Source organism: Leopardus geoffroyi, chromosome B2 (assembly GCF_018350155.1).
Source record: "Leopardus geoffroyi isolate Oge1 chromosome B2, O.geoffroyi_Oge1_pat1.0, whole genome shotgun sequence".
Lineage (NCBI taxonomy): Eukaryota > Metazoa > Chordata > Mammalia > Carnivora > Felidae > Leopardus > Leopardus geoffroyi.
In genome coordinates, this window is record NC_059332.1 from 14,248,329 (window position 1) to 14,264,762 (window position 16,434).

The 16,434-nt window shown below is 49.4% G+C and overlaps 1 long non-coding RNA gene and 1 other non-coding gene across 2 annotated transcripts; one reads left to right on the forward strand and one right to left on the reverse strand.

The window, feature by feature from the left end:
- Nucleotides 1-384: 384 nt before the first annotated feature.
- On the reverse strand, nt 385-491 carry LOC123609976. Its single transcript, XR_006718018.1, has one exon. It is a non-coding gene; the product is annotated as a U6 spliceosomal RNA (small nuclear RNA).
- A 14,783-nt stretch (nt 492-15,274) lies between these two features.
- Nucleotides 15,275-15,882, forward strand: LOC123609682. The gene is made up of 2 exons (XR_006717893.1): nt 15,275-15,478; nt 15,644-15,882. It is a non-coding gene; the product is annotated as an uncharacterized LOC123609682 (long non-coding RNA).
- Nucleotides 15,883-16,434: the final 552 nt, after the last annotated feature.

The following is a 16,434-nucleotide window of genomic DNA, read 5'->3' on the forward strand; positions in this document are numbered from 1 at the left end:
TTATTTTATTATTTTTTTAATATGAAATTTATTGTCCAATTGGTTTCCATACAACACCCAGTGCTCATCCCAACAGGTGCCCTCCTCAATGCCCATCACCCACCTTCCCCTCCTTCCCACCCCCCATCAACCCTCAGTTTATTCCCAGTTTTTAAGAGTCTCTTATGGTTTGCTTCCCTCCCTCTCTAAGTTTTTTTTTTTCCTTCCCCTCTCCCAGGATCTTCTGTTAAGTTTCTCAGGATCCACCTAAGAGTGAAAACATATGGTATCTCTCTCTGTAAGACTTATTTCACTTAGCATCACACTCTCCAGTTCCATCCACGTTGCTACAAAAGGCCAGATTTCATCCTTTCTCATTGCCAAGTAGTATTCTATTGTGTATATGAAAATATGGAACGCTTCACGAACTTGCGTGTCATCCTTGCACAGGGGCCATGCTGATCTTCTCTGTGTTGTTCCAAATTTAGTATATGTGCTGCCGAAGCCGGCACATAATTATTGTATATGTTGAGTAATAATGTATGTACCACATTTTGTTGATCTGTTCATCTGTCAACGGACATTTGAGTCACTTCTGCCTTTTGGCTGTTGTGAACAGTATTAGATCCCATGGGAGTTCTATCTTTAACTAAAAAAATTTTTTTTTCCCACTGATTCATTTTTGAGAGACAGAATGTGAGTGGGGGAGGGGCAGAGAGAGAGAAAGACACAGAATCCAAAACAGGCTCCAGGCTCTGAGCTGTCAGCACAGAGCCCCATGTGGGGCTGGAACCCACAGACCACAGGATCATGACCTGAGCTGAAGTTGGACGCTTGACCCACTGAGCCACCCAGGCGCCCCCTATCTTTAATTTTTTTGAGAAACCTTCATACTAGTTTTCATAATGGCCCCACCAGTCTGGTGTCCTTTTCACCTGGACTGTTTCCTCCTGACTAGCCTCCCAGATGGCATTGGTAGGAGCCTGGTGTGTGGATTGAGGCGGTGGCCATGTTAGGATGGAGGTCAGGACTCTATGTGGGTCTGTCTAGAGAATTTAGTCCCAATGAGGCAGGTGGGCTGGAGACAAGGCAGTCATGGTGGGTATTTGGAGACGCCAATAAAGAGAGTGGGATTTGCCCAAAGACAAATAATGCGTGCTTTCATCTGTGGGGGGAGGCAAGGAGGTTCTTGATTGCCAGGTGTTTGGAGACATAACACTTGTTCACCCTATCACCTCCAAATCTTTTTTCAGGCTTTAGGTATAAGACTTAGAATAATTATAGGACGGATGGTAAAGAAGAGGAAGGGAAATGATGGGAGATAAGATAATTGTGGAACCCATACACTTTTTTGCCTGGTCGATTGTGGGGACAAGGGTGCTATTTGAATGAAAAAGGTACTCCTTAGAAACAGAGGTGCTAGGGTGTGAGTTTAGAGCTGGCTCTTAATGCGGGAAACACCCACGTATTGAATATCGAAGCAATTTTAAGTATTTCTGCTTTCTAAATCTTGATGCTTCATTGCTAGGGCCAGCCTAGCATTAGTATCCATTTGAAGGACGCAGTTTGTGGGTCATCAGGGTAAGGGCCTTCAGGACTGATTTAGGGGACTCATGGTTATTGCTACAAGAATATCCTACTCCTTTCAAATCCGTTAGCTTTGGCCTCCGCCCTTTTCATCGTGGAAAGAACTTTAGTCACAGTACACATTTTTTCTTAATTTTAAAACTAATGTACAGCCACCACTGACCATGTTTAAAGTAAAAAAATATTTACCCTATCCCAAAAGGTAACCATTGTTTAACAGTTCATTTCCTTTTCTTCCAGAATGTTCTGTATCCTTGAGGCACATACATACATACACACAAATACTTAAAGTCCACAGTTTAGTTTCTATTACTCAGAACCCAAACACTACTGTTTCATACAAACATGCAGACAGTACATTTACGCAACCCTTTACCATTATAAACTGCTTTCGTATAGTGTTGAACCTCACTCCAGTGATTTAAAGTTGGTCTTATTCCCAATTAACAGAAAGGAGGCCGGAGAGTCTAAGACGCTTGTCCAAATTTACACTACGTGTTGGAAACGGGAGTTGGGACAGGAGCCCAGGTCTTCAAAGTAGGCTTTGTCCACCGATCTTTGCTTCCGGGTCACGGGGTCTGTCGTGATCATTGGCATCCAGCTACCACCTTGCAGAGAGATTCCAAGACGCTACCCACACGCCCTCTTCATCAACTTACTAATCTTGATCTTTCCGTGGGTGTCGATTTGTAAAAGACTTTATTTTACTTTGGGGGGGGTACCGTGAACTCGTTTCAAGAGAAATGAAATATAATAAGAATTGAGGCTATCGGAAGAGGCCAAGTGGTAATACAATCTTAGAGAAGACAACCGTTAGCCAGGAAAAGATTTTTAGTATTCATGGGTGTGTTGGCAACAGCTCATTTGGAAAGTTGCTTTGATAATGTATGTGGCTCGAACATTTTATACACACACACACACACACACACACACACACACACACATGAATGTAGGGATTTGTAAGAAGGAAAATGGGGTAATCTTGCTCAGCTAAGTTTCAGGCCAAATGGGAAAGAGGTCTCGATCTGCCTGTTTGATATAGAACAATAACTATTTCTTTTCTGCTGCCTTTATTATTTTTAAATACATAAGTGAATGAGGCACCATTTACCTAACAATATGTTGTCTCACCTAGTACACGCTGGGAACACGGCCATAGATGTCAGAGCAGCGACAGAAGTGCTTCTGGGATTTTGGAGGGGGATTCTCTTAACTTTTTAATTTCACCATAGCTGGGCAGGGAATTGTGGATGGCTCATGTTTTATTTCCTTTTGTTATCAAATGTTCATAGTTTGCAAAACTAAAAGTGATGGGCTTTGTGTCCTTTATTTGCTACTCCCTGTGAGCAAGGTTGAGACAGAGAAGGAAGGTTCAGGAATGGCCATGTTGGTGGAGAATAGTGCTACTGGTAACTGATAAATAGACAGGAGGGGGAAAAATATTCACTACTTCAGTTCTGTCCTGCTTAGGACTAGATTCAGTTTTATAGGGGCCAGCAATGTAACAGTGGCATAAGTAAAGATAAAAGTTAATTTCTCTGTCGCATAAAAGATGTTCAGAGTGGGCAGTCCAGGGCTGGTATGGTTCCTCTATGAGGTTTGCAGGTACAGTGTTTCCCTCTAGTTCATTCGTCTGTCATTCGTAGGATGCAGTTTTTGTCTTTATGGTCTTTATGATCCAAGGTGGTTGCTAGAGCTCCAGCCATCATACCTGTGTTCCTTTTAAAGAGGAGGAACTTCCCAGAAATTCTACATAATATTTCTGCTTATGTTTCATTGTCTAAAACCTAGTCATATGTTCACACTTAGCTAGCTGCAAGGTGGGAGGGGGGATATAGTATTTATTATGGGTGGCAATAAACTGGCATAAAAATTGAGGTTCTGGTACTGAAAAGTGGAGAGATCGGTATCGAGAGGAACATAGCATCCTCTGACACAGGCCACCCATTTTGTTCCCCAAATACCTACCCCTACCGTTCTCTTAACCTTCCTGTTCCCTGGGTCGTGGCGATAATGACTGGAGCTTCAGAGCCGTCTTGGACCAAGATGTAAACTTGGGAACGAAAGCCACACACAGTAGAGCAGGCACATGGGAGCTGTGGACAGACTCCCTCTAGACATCTGTGTGCAAGAGAAATACACACCTGTTTTGATGAAGTCCTTTTTGTTAGGGTATCGATGGAGGCAGCCGAGCTTCGTGTTAACCGATACAAATGTAATCAACTTACCGAATAGCTTTCTTTTTAAGATTGTGTCTTGCTTGGCCTGTTAGCGGAGGCGGACTGACCATCCGCTTATCCGTCTTAAGCCCACTATGTAGCAGCACCCGGTGCCCATAGAAGGCTAACGTGGTAGCCACAGGAACTCCCATTCCAGTGAGGGACACACAAATCAATGCCGTAAAGGGACTCCTGTTAGTTTAGTAGAAATCTGTATAGATCTGGAGCCCAGAGCCATCTACAATATTCTCTGCTGCCATCTTTAGACTGAAAAAACAAAAAAAACTTTTGTAAGTGAATTTGGGGTGTTGACTGGCGCATATTTTTCTTTATCATTAACTAAAAACTGTCATCATATTAATCACCCAGAATTATCGCCCAGATACACGAAATTTGTGTGTGTGTGTTTTCTTATGTCAGACGATGATGTTATCAGATCAAACGCTAATTTTCTCTTGAGAAGCTTCCGGTATAATTGGAGCGGAATATCCTTACGTGAAACTGAAGACAGATTGGCTACTTACCACCTGCTCCTGAGGTGCTCAAGGGCATTTTCGTGAGAAGTGTGCTTTTCACATTAGCCTTTTTTTTTTTTTTAAGTTTATTTATTTAGTTTTGAGAGAAAGAGAGCGAGCGAGAGAGGGAGAGAGAGGCTGAGAATCCCAAGCGGGCTCCACACTGTCAGCGCAGAGCCCAACGGGGGGGGGCTTGAACTCACAAACCCTGAGTGAGACCGTGACCTTGAGCCGAAACCAAGAGTTGGACGCTTAACTGACTGAGCCACCCAGGCACCCCTCCACGTTAGTTTTTCGAGTAAGCCGAATCCCTATTTACTTATTCCAGTTGGCATTACAACAACCGTCGCAGCACCTTCCAAACAGGTATCACTTGATTTGATTTTCCATAGCAACCGCTATTTTATAGGCCAGGCAACCGAAGCTGATAGGATCTAGGCGACTTGCCCAAGTTCACGCCACCGGCAAACAGCAGAGCCAGGATTTGAATCCAGGTCCAGGACCCTTCTTCGGTACTCCCTTCGTGCGCTGATCACAACCTGGCCACGGAAATTGAGCCGTGAAAGAACGGAAGCAGGTGGAAGTTGCGAGGAAGCCGAAGGGGAAAAGAGGTTAAGCTCTTTTGGACTTTTCCTGCTTGGCTAGAAACACATTGCCGCGGTTATCAGGTAATCGAAGTGTCGACGTGACGCTGTCGAAAGGGCTGAATGGATTTGTTCCCGTTGGCCTCTGTGGGGCTGCACAACTGCGGTGTTTTAGGTGAAGAAACTGTCCGGCTGCCGTGGGAGTTCCCCTTTAGAAGCAACCCCACGAACGTGCAAAATCAATGTCACCGGAGTTTCGGCTTCTGCTACTGCCTCCGACGCTGTTTTCACATTAAAGAGACATTGGTCTGGGGCGCCTGGGTGGCGCAGTCGGTTAAGCGTCCGACTTCAGCCAGGTCACGATCTCGCGGTCCGTGAGTTCGAGCCCCGCGTCAGGCTCTGGGCTGATGGCTCAGAGCCTGGAGCCTGCTTCCGATTCTGTGTCTCCCTCTCTCTCTGACCCTCCCCCGTTCATGCTCTGTCTCTCTCTGTCTCAAAAATAAATAAAAACGTTAAAAAAAAAAATAAAAAAAAAAGAGACATTGGTCATTTGCCAGGACTGAGACCCGGAAGCATAATGGAGGCACCCCCCCGCCCATCTCTGTTGCACAAACATCTGCACGCTCTGCTTCCCTGGCGTGTTTTCGTTGCAAAGCCAAGGTCACCCGGGGGATCTCCCCCTGTCCTTTGACATTCGTGAACTATCGTTTGCACTCCTGATGAGCTCAAAGAGCAAATCTCGGGGCGCCTGGGTGGCTCAGTCGGTTAAGTGTCTGACTTTGGCTCAGGTCATGATCTCGTGGTTCACGAGTTCGAGCCCCGCGTGGGGCTCTGTGCTGACAGCTCGGAGCCTGGAGCCTGCTTCCGATTCTGTGTCTCCCTCTCTCTCTGACCCTCCCCCATTCATGCTCTGTCTCTCTCTGTCTCAAAAAATAAATAAATGTTAAAAAAAAAGAGCAAACCTCCATCGTCTCCCCCTTTTTGGTGGTGAAGAACGCTAGCCTACCTTGGCTTCATTTTTTACCTCTCTCCTCCCCTTTTCTTTTTCTTCCTCTTGATTTGTGTCCTTCTCCCTGCAGGGACTTCCCACCCCCTGTGTAACGGTCTCTCCACGGCCCTGGTAGGCGCCCCCCTCTCTCCTCACCCTACCTCAAAGCTCACGCTTTTCAGCTAGAGACATGGTGAGCTATATAGAAAAGCTGTCCGGTGGTCCTCTGGATTTTCAGCATCATAACCCCTGATCTCTGTTCACCTGCCCAGACAGGTGGAAAGAAGTAAGCCCAAGCCCTTGTCTTCCCAGTGATCGAGTAAGTTTTGGTGTTGGTTAGTGGGATACGCACCTTTGATCCATTTTCATTTCCATTTCTGGGACACTCCTCTTCCAGAGACCAAGGTCTCTCACTCATAGAAGCTTAGCGGACAGGTGACTTGATATAATGTGTATTTGATACAACAGATCCTAGAGGTCATGTCTCACAGACACTTAGAAAGAGTTGTCTTCTAATTGTTCACTGAGAAGGTAGGAGTGGTGTTATAATCTCTATCACAATGAGAGGCAGTCAAGAAATCTTTCAGTAAAGGGGAGGCCTGGGTGGCTCAGTCAGTTAAGCGTCTGAACTTAAAAAAAATTTTTTTTTGAAATGTTTTTACTTATTTATGAGAGAGAGAGAGAGAGAGAGAGAGAGAGAGAGCATGAGTGGGGGAGGGGCAGAGAGAGAGAGAGAGAGAGGGAGACACAGAATCCGAAGCAGGCTCCAGGCTCTGAGCTGTCAGCAAAGAGCCAGATGTGGGACTCAAACTCGTGAACTGCAAGATCATGCCCTGAGTCGAAGTCGGACGCTTGACTGACTGAGTCACCCAGGCGCCCCACATTGACTCTTGATTTTGGCTCAAGTCATGATCTCAGGGTTTGTGAGTTCGAGCCCCTCATTGGGCTCTGTGCTGACAGTGTGGAGCTGCTTTTCTCCTCTCAGTCGGTTGAGCGTCTGACTTCGGTTCAGGTTCACGGTTTGTGAGTTCGAACCCCTCATTGGGCTCTGTGCTGACAGCTCGGAGCCTGGAGCCTGCTTCGAATTCTGTGTCTCCCTCTCTTCCTGCTTCTCCCCAACTCATGCGCTCTCTCTCTGTCTCCCTCTCTCTCTCTCTCTCTCTCTCTCAAAAATAAATAAATAAACATTAACAAAAGGAGAAAACTTTTAGTAAAAATGTGATAGCCATCTACCTTTCTCCCCCTCTCCCTTTGGAGATATTTTAGAAAATGTCCCCCTCTCCTCATTGCCCTAAGAAGGTTCTTAAATAAATGTTGTATGGGGATTAGCCTGTGCCCTGGAGAATCTCCTCAGATCCCATGACTTTCCACTCCTAGTGTTGAAAATACATTTTTTACATAATATTTTGAACAATATCCCATTAAAAAATGGTGGATGTTCACTTTTAGGGAATTAGGAAGTATATAAAACAACACAAAATAGTAATCATCCATAATGATGATAAACTTGTCATGTTTTATCATTTCCTTTGTTTAAAGGGTAATAGGGCCTTTATTGGGTATTACACAATTGTTATTGTCATTGGAGATTATGGAAATTTGGTGAGTGCATTTTTTTTTTTTTAATTTTTTTTTTCAACGTTTATTTATTTTTGGGACAGAGAGAGACAGAGCATGAACGGGGGAGGGTCAGAGAGAGAGGGAGACACAGAAGCGGAAACAGGCTCCAGGCTCTGAGCCATCAGCCCAGAGCCTGATGCGGGGCTCGAACTCACGGACTGCGAGATCGTGACCTGGCTGAAGTCGGATGCTTAACCGACTGCGCCACCCAGGCGCCCCTGGTGAGTGCATTTTAAGAAAGGCGGAGGTGCCTTGGTTCCCTTCAAGGTGCTGGAATCTCCTATGAGTCAGTTAACAGTAGCAGTTATTCTTTGTGCTCAGTTGTCTGATGTCAACAATTCCAGTGGTAGGCATCTTGGGGTGTCTGAGAAGTCCGTGTTCTCAACCACGGTGTCCACACTGCACGTAAGAAGGAATGTGTTAAAGAGTTGAAATAGTAAAGGTTTGAATAATTTACTTTGTTGATAAATTATAACGCATTCCAGAAAGAGCCCCCATAAGGGTGTTGTTGTTAGGTTCTTGCATTCTGATATCCTTTCTTGAGTGGGAGAGAAATGGGTAGGTATGCATCTGGGCCGTGGGCATGCTTATGGGGCCATATTGGTGTGAGCATCATCTGGGTTGGGAAGTAGGTCAGAAGAAACTTAGAGGCTTGTGGTCACAAGTCGTGCCTGTACTGCTCACACCTTCAGAGGATATGGTTGTTTTCCACTGGAGAGAGACCCATTAGACCACTCCAGTTACTGGTGAGCAGGGAAAGAAGATGGTGGTAGAGTATGGGGTCTGTATACTGTAATCCCCCATCATAATATGAGTTTCTGAGGTGGAGACTCCAGTGAGATTATTATTATGTACTTAAATGCCTCATAAAGTGAACCTCTGTAAGCTATATTCAGACATAGGTTATTAACTGAGTCAGAAATTTTCAGCAAGAAAGCAGAGAAGAAAGGCCTCCATCGGAGAAAATAGCTAAAGTCTGCCCTTTTGGTACAGGTAGCCATTTCTGACGGGAGGAAAAGGCTGCCATGTTGTTCCTGAGGCATCGTCTGCACTCAGCAGAAAGGGTCACCCCTGCAGATTCTTTTCCTCACTCCATAGCTTTCATTGATTGGTTCTCTTGCTCTCTGAGTGTTACAGAATCAACTCCTCCATAGATTTTTTTGTGTGTGGAGAATCGCGATGGTAGAAATAGAACTGGGCCATTTGTACTTAACTTGCAGACTTTCAAGCTTGACCCTTCCACAGTTGGTCTGAATCAACACCCGATAGTCCCATGGCTCTGTGGTTGGGGCCACTGAGGCGGGATGGCTGCCTGGGTGTCAGGAGAGGTAAACTCACAGCTCTTGTTTTTACCTCAAGGTCTTTCTCAGCTTTCTTTCCACGGGCCCAGGCAGTTGTTGTTCCGTTTCCAACTGTCCCTTGCAGTTGGCTTGTCAGCCCGGAAGCAGGAAGTTGAAGGTCTCACGCTTGGGCGTATATTAATAAACATATATTAAGTTTATTTATTTGCTTTGAGGTGGGGGAGGGGCGGAGAGAGAGGGAGAGACAGAATCCCACGCAGGCCGCCCCCCTCCCCCCCCCTGCCTGTCAGCGCAGAGCCCAACGTGGGGCTCGAACTCACGAACCGTGAGATCATGACCGGAGCCGAGACCTAGAGTCGGACCCTTAACCGACTGAGCCACCCAGGCACCCCTTGGGCATATATTTTTATATAGTGTTTATTTTTGTGTAACGCCATATGAGGAATTAAGGAAACCAAGCTAATGTCCCGGGCATAATGTAGAGGGCTGGGCTGGAAGGAAATCACTCTTGGGTGTCGCCTCTGTGTTAGCGGCCAGATTATGCATCTGAGGAAGACTGACCTCTGACCCCAAGGGCAAGGGATGGGGGGCCCGGTGAGCGCGGAGCAGAGAAGGCCTCCGAACCTCTGAGGCGTTGGGGGTTTGTCGCGCACCCGGGGATTAAGTAAGCAGGCAGGGAACACTGAGGCCTGCTGAGGCCACGTGGGGAGCATGGTGCTTCCTCTCGTTCCCAAGGGCCTTGACTGGCCTTGTGGGACAGCCTCTCTGTTGCCCTGCGTCAACTGCCACTACCCCCTGCCTCCTGTTTCACACCACACGATTCCTGCTTCGGCCTGTGCCTCCCAGGTTTCTGCTCGCCGGCTCCTTCCTGTGATTCCTTGCGGCTACACCGGCCGCTTCAGCCGCTGCCCTTGGCGGAGTCTGACTGTCATCATCCGGCCCGAGAGAAGGTCTCCGGGGGCCTGGTTGGTTTCCACACCACGTGGACGTTGCCTTGTCCTGCCCCATCTCGTCAGAGGCCACCGGCCTGCTCTTTCTGGACTCAGGGGCTGCTCCTCACATCAGATGAGGGGGTGGAGGCTGCTAGACGCTCTTGACCTTTGCATGAAGCGTTGCCTGAGGTGAACCCATTCTTCAGAGAAAGGCTACGGGCCTTTCTCGGAAAGAGGAGACATCGGTGAGGGGCACTTGTGTCTGTAAATCTTTGCGCAACGGAGGGAAAAAGATTAAACTTTCTGGGGGAAGCTCTCGAGAGGCTGGGTGCTGGGTCTGAGAAGGGAAAAGAAGATTCCCCCTCCTCCAGATTAGGGGGTGGCCAAGAGGAACTCAAGAGCACGTTATCATGGATACGTGCCTGATGCGAATCCTCCCTCTGTCCCCCTGTCTCTAGTCCCGATTAACGGCTTTGCAGGAGTGGTGTTGGACACGGGGTGTGGGAGGGTCGCCGTGTGACGCAGCCCAGAAATGGTACGTGAAGGTGTGGGAGCCAGAAGCAGCAGCTGAAATCGCAGCAAAGACTTTGGACGTTCGGTGGCCTGGAATTGGATGGGGTGAGCCAGAGGTTGCCCATATCTCCGAGGGACCGGGAGGTCTTACTCAACCTCCAGATGCCACATTAAAGGCAGTGTCTGGATGCAAAGACGTCCTCAGACACCAGACGAATGCGAATGCGTGTTTGGTCCCAATGGCTGAGCGCGAAGAAGAGCCAGGAGGCCAGAGTAGAGGGGGCCGAGATGCCACCCCCACAGTGGACAGGGGCAGAGCCAAGAGGGCTCCGCTTTTTGTCTAACGATGGCCTGGCCAGTGGGTGGAAGGCATTGTTCCGGGACACTTGCATGATTGGGAAGGGGAAGCTAGAATGGCAGACAGAGCTTCAGACACCCCGTCTTAACACGTGACCCTTCCTAGCCTCGCTGGTTCCGGTAAACGTGATCACATCCCTAAGAAAAGCGCTCTGCAAGCCTACTCGCCTTCCTTCCTCTCTTCCAGCTCAGTGTGTCCCCTGACTTTCCCCCCGGATCTGTGAAGGACAGACCCCTCCTCAGACAAGGCTCTGTTAAAACCAGCCTGGAGACAGGCCATGAAAAACGAGTGAATGAACACAAGCTGCTGAGCGGATTTTTGAGACCGTATTGGTGTTGGTCACCTGCCTCCTTTGGCTGTAATAGAAGTCATGCAGCTTAAAAACTCTGACTGCTGATTTGAAAATTTACCCCATGCAGTGATTGATAATAGAAGCTTTCAGGGATGAATAAAAAAAAGAGGGGGAGGGGATGGCCGGCAAGCGGCTGGGGAAACATATGTGGATACGTTCGGATGCTGAAAAGGAGGATGATTAAAGCTGTACCCCTTCACCTCCACCCGAGCGGTGCTCAGATGTCCGGATCTCCCACGTCCGTGGTACAGGTGGGGGAACAGAGACACGGGGAAGGAGAGGAGGCTTGCAAACTCTCAAGCCCACCTTGCTATCATTATTCAAAGACGTGCAGGGACCAGGTCACCGCCGGTGGCTTATCTCGAACCAACCATTACAGAAAAATGAGGCCTGGCCGGTCCCAGAGATTTGTGTGGGTTTCCTCCTGCACTTGTCGTAGCCATTTGGTCCTAGGAAGAGGTTGCCGTGGACAATGGGCCACTTAAAAAGCTGAATGAGGCACGAGTTAAAGAAGAGGAAGAAAAAAGATTCTGTCTGACAGGGGCACGCCCCAGAGAGGGAAGGCGTTGCCTTCAGTTTTCCCTGTGAGCCTTTGCAGCAGGGTCTGTCTGTCCCCTGGAGTCAGTCGTTCATCAGATTAGAGCCTTTTCAAGGTCTTTAGCTTTATTAAAGATTTGCTTAGGGACCGCTCAGGGGTTCGGATTTTAACAGAAGGTGTTAGGCGGGACTTGACTTCGTGTCTGTTGAGCTTGAGGCTGAGATGAAGGCCGTGGCTTGTCCTGTTTTTTCTGTTGTCCAGGAAGGAAAGAAGAAAGGAAGGAAGGAAGGAAGGAAGGAGAGAGGAAGAAAGCAGGGAGAAAGAGAGGGAGAAGGAAAGGAAAGGAGGGTGGGAGGGAGAAAGGAAGGAAGTTACATTAAGTATCATGCATGGTCGGCTTCTTGGAGAAGCCATCTAAGAGTCAGCCCTGGATTTAGAAGACTGAGGGGAATTTGTAATCCAGAAGAGTGAGTTCTACAACACAGAGTCAACACTCTAGGGAAACTTTCATAAATACTGATGTTTAGGTCTCATTCCCAGAAATTCTGATTCAATTGGTGTATTAGTTTCCTAGGGCCGTCATAACAAAAGTCACCACAGACAGCGGGGCGGGGGGACTCAGGCAACAGAAATTTATTGTCTCACAGCTCTGGAGGCTGGAAGTCAGAGAGCAAAGTGTGGGCAGGGTGGGTTTCTTCCAAAGCCTCTCTCCTCGGTTTGTCCACAGCAGGCTGCTCCCCGTGTCCCCAGATGGTCTGCCTTCTGTACGTGTCGGTGTCCTAATCGCTTCTTCGTACAGGGATACCAGTCGTGGGATTCGGTCTCATCCTAATGACCTCACTGTCCCTGAACGAACCTCTTTAAAGACCCCACCTCACAGAGGGTCGCATTCTGAAGGCCTGGGGGTCAGGGGCCCCACGGTGCCGGAGCGGAGCGTGTGTGCAAAATCTCTGCTGAAGCTGAGGATCCCTCTTTCCGAAGGATCCTGCCTAGCGTCCGGGAACAGCTGTTTGGAATATAATCCCTGGACGGCAGAACGTTTCGCGTTGTGTCAGTGTTGGGAATGCCTGTGGAAAAAGGCCGCTGTAAGCAGAGCGACGTGATGAGCTTTTGATCCCAAATGAAGGGGACCCTGGAGAAACTTCATGGAACAGGGCCTTCTCACTGACCTGGGTGGGGGCGGGGGGGGGGCTGTTTTGCTCCATTGGAGGAAAGTAACCTCCATTGGAGGAGAGTCAGCTCGCTTTCCTCTACTGCTGGATTCTCTGAGCCTTGCCATCTGTGGTTTGGTTTCCTGACCTGATCTACCCCCTGGGAAGGGAGTGCCCCGTGCAGGCAGCTGGTCTCAGCTCTCGGGCGAGGGCTGCGGCCCAACCTTACATAACCCTGCGTCTGAACTCTGGGGAAGGAACAGCTCGCCTCCTGTGAGCATGCTCAGTGAGGGGTGACCAACTAAGAGGAGGATGGTGACTGGTGTGCAGGGAGGGGGGGGGTGGAGAGTCGTGGGGAGGCGGCCCTAACCCTGACTCATCTCTAGCTCCCCCAGCTCACGACAGGCCCACGCTGCTGTCTCCGTAGCTCGTCCCGCGGCAAGGATTCTGTCCCTACAAGCTCAGTTCTGATGTTTGAAAGAATTGCCTTTTTTGTAAGCATCCTTTCGTGAATCTGTCTTTTCTCTTTCTCTCGGATGGTCGTTGTCTGGCATCTCCTTTTACTCCCTGGCCAGGTATTCGTGAGCGAGGGGAAACCGTGGTCCCCCCCTTGTCCCCACTTAACATCGGAAGGCACTCACGTTCCCCTTTTGACCTCCCTCGTCCTTAGTTTTCTCGCGGAGCGGGACACATTGGGCTGCTGCCCCCTTCTCCGGCTTAGGACCCGCGGGATGGGAGCTTCCCTGGTCTCACCGCGTTGAATCCTCGCACGGGACCAATGCAGTCGGTGTGGTTCTTATCATCCCCATTTCTCAGATGCGGAATCAAGGCGTGGAGTGGCGAGCAGCCGCCCGGGAAGGCCCAGGGCTGGTCGAGTTGGACTCAGGTCTACGACATCCTGACTCCACATCCTATCCCCAGCCACTGTGTGTGGTGAGCCACGTCGACATGGCCAGGGCCGATCTCGTCCGAGCAGGTGGCTTTAAAAATCCCTCCCTGGGGCGCCTGGGTGGCGCAGTCAGTTAAGCGTCCGACTTCAGCCAGGTCACGATCTCGCGGTCCATGAGTTCGAGCCCCGCGTCGGGCTCTGGGCTGATGGCTCAGAGCCTGGAGCCTGTTTCCGATTCTGTGTCTCCCTCTCTCTCTGCCCCTCCCCCGTTCATGCTCTGTCTCTCTCTGTCCCAAAAATAAATAAACGTTGAAAAATCCCTCCCTGCGGTACGGGAGCCTCACATGCACGCCTTAACTTAGACCCCTTCCCGAGCTCCGGACTCGGGTGCCCAACTGCCCACAGCGTCGTCACGCGGCCTTCTCACAGGCGCCTCGGACCAGTCTTGCTCCACTCAGAGCTCGAGTTATTGAGGCCAGGATGTGGGAGTCACCTTGACTGCTCTCTTTCTCTCACAGCCCACATGCAAATCCTCGGCAAATCCCGTGGGGCTAAGGGTACCCAGAATCTAGCCACTTCTTCCCGCCTCCGCTGCCGTGGCCCTTCTGCCATCTTTTCTCAACACAGCCGCCACAGTGACTCAGCTTATGTCACTCTCTTGCTCAAAATTCCCTGATGTCCTCCTGTCTTGTTCAGAGGGTGTCAGTTGCTAAGTTATTGCTGCTCGGCTCTAAACCCATGCTTCTATACTGGATTTTCGGGGACTGGAGCCGGGCCCCTGGAAAACACCTTTCTCCTGGGTCTGCCTGTGCCCAGCAGGGGGCGCCAGAGGGGGGGGGCCCACACCCCCTAGAGGAAAGAGAGGGGTCTCGCTGTTTCCTGTTTTGTTTTCTGTGGGTTTCCCGTCAAGCGCAGCCCTCGAGGGGCACGGCGGCCCCAGTGCCTGACCCTGGCCGTGGCAGCTCCTTCCTGTGGCCACAGTTAAGTCCATTTGGCAGCCGTTCCCCACGCTCAAGAGCAGTCTCATTGTGCTCCCTCTGGGACACCAGAGCCAGCTGCCGCTGTCCCTTCTTCAGCGGTCTGAGCTCCAGCCTCATGGGACCCTCTTCTGAGCTTCTGAATGTTAATAATTTACCCTTCGTTGCCCCAGCCCTAGGTGTGGAGACAGCTTCCTGCATTTGCTATCTCTTTTACCCTTTCAGTTGCCTGGTTAATGACTTTATTCCTCATTAACATTTCTTTATATTAAATTAGCTCTGTTGAAATAACTGGGGTGGCTTCTGTCTCCCCACCGGCCCTACTGATATGCTGAGTCAAAGCCAAAACCCTTAAAGTGGCTTGTCAGGTCTTCTATGAGCTGGCTTCCTGCCCTCTCTCCTGTCTCAGCAACTCCCACTTTGCTCTGCTTTTCTCCTTCTCCTCTAGCCCCTCTGGCCCCTTGCTACTCCGCAAGCACCGTAGCCCTTCTCGGGCCTCAGGGTCCCCACCCTTTCTGATCCCTGTCCTGAAAACCTCTCTCTACAATCTGCATGGCTTTTTCCACACCTCCTTAGGGCCTGTCTCTCTGAACCATCACCTCTTCAGAGAGTCCTTCCCTGACCATCCTGCATGGTCCGCGTTCCCCGCCCCTGGGCGATTCCTACCCTTTTTGATCTGTCCTGTTCTTCCCCACGGCACCCATCACCGTCCGATAGTCATTGTATTTACAGGTGTCTTTGTTAACTGCCTATCTCGTCTTGACAGAATATAAGATCCGGGAGGACAGACACTTTTCCTGCTTCAGTGGTTGCTACCTTCCAGCCTTTAGAACACGTGCCTCCCACATACTGAATGCTTGATAAATATTTACTGAATGAAAGAATGAATTGAAGTTCTAGACTCTCAGGACTTAACTAAGATGCCCCAAGCCTAGGTGGCGCTGTTCTCACGCATCAGGGAGGATCCTGAAAAGGGTACTGGCTTTGTAGGAAAATGAATACATCACGTATCTCCACGATAAGTGATGGGTGTGGGGGGGGGGGGGACACGCAAGGTTGACAATGTCAGCACTCTGGTGTGCATGGGCTTGGGATGTACTTTTGAAAAGGGAGTTGTATTTTTCCTCTCGTTTCTCCCAGGGACCACTGCTAGCCCTGGGGAGGAAAGAAAATAAAGAATAAACACTGTAACAAAATTCAGAAGCTGCTGAGACTACGGTATCTCAACGTCACTCTTAACTTCCACTCTGACTGGCTTTTGAACTGATGGACCTTGTGGGGGCTGACTTTCTAAGAATACTATCCTGAGAACTTCATAGAACATTCTAAGCGGTTACGGCCTTCCTCTGAGCTTAGTGCATAATAAAGGAGCCTGGGAATGTTGGATGTTGGCTTTCTGTTGTCATCTGTATAGACTGTGTCTGTGAGGGTTTGGTTGGCTGTGTGGATTGCCACGCCTCGCTTCCAAGATGGAGCCTGGGTCCCTAATTCAGGAGGGCTAACGACATTTTCAGACCAAGAAGAGGCAAGAGAATTTCTTAACGTGAGCAATTAGGGGAGACCCAACTTCCTGTGTCTGAAGGTTGAGTTGGCCCTACACCCAGCACATTATAGGTTACTCCCTGCCCCGCTGGATTGTGGGTAAGCTCCCTGGATTACAATGGCAGCTGCTTGGTTCTCACCGCTGTGATTCATCTGTTCAGTCTTGTTTGCCTTGGATTTCAGCCACCCGTGTTTCAGAAGGTGCTGAGCTGGCCACCGTTCTTGGCCCCAGAACACAGGTGTGACTGGTGCCGTGTCAAATGGTAGTGGCACTTATGGCTGTTGATCTGAAAAGAAGCTGAACACACTGGCTTTCATCAGGTCAGCTTTGCTTGGCCGCATGCAACTTTCCACTTGGGCAAACGAAGCCTGAATTCTTGATTCAGACA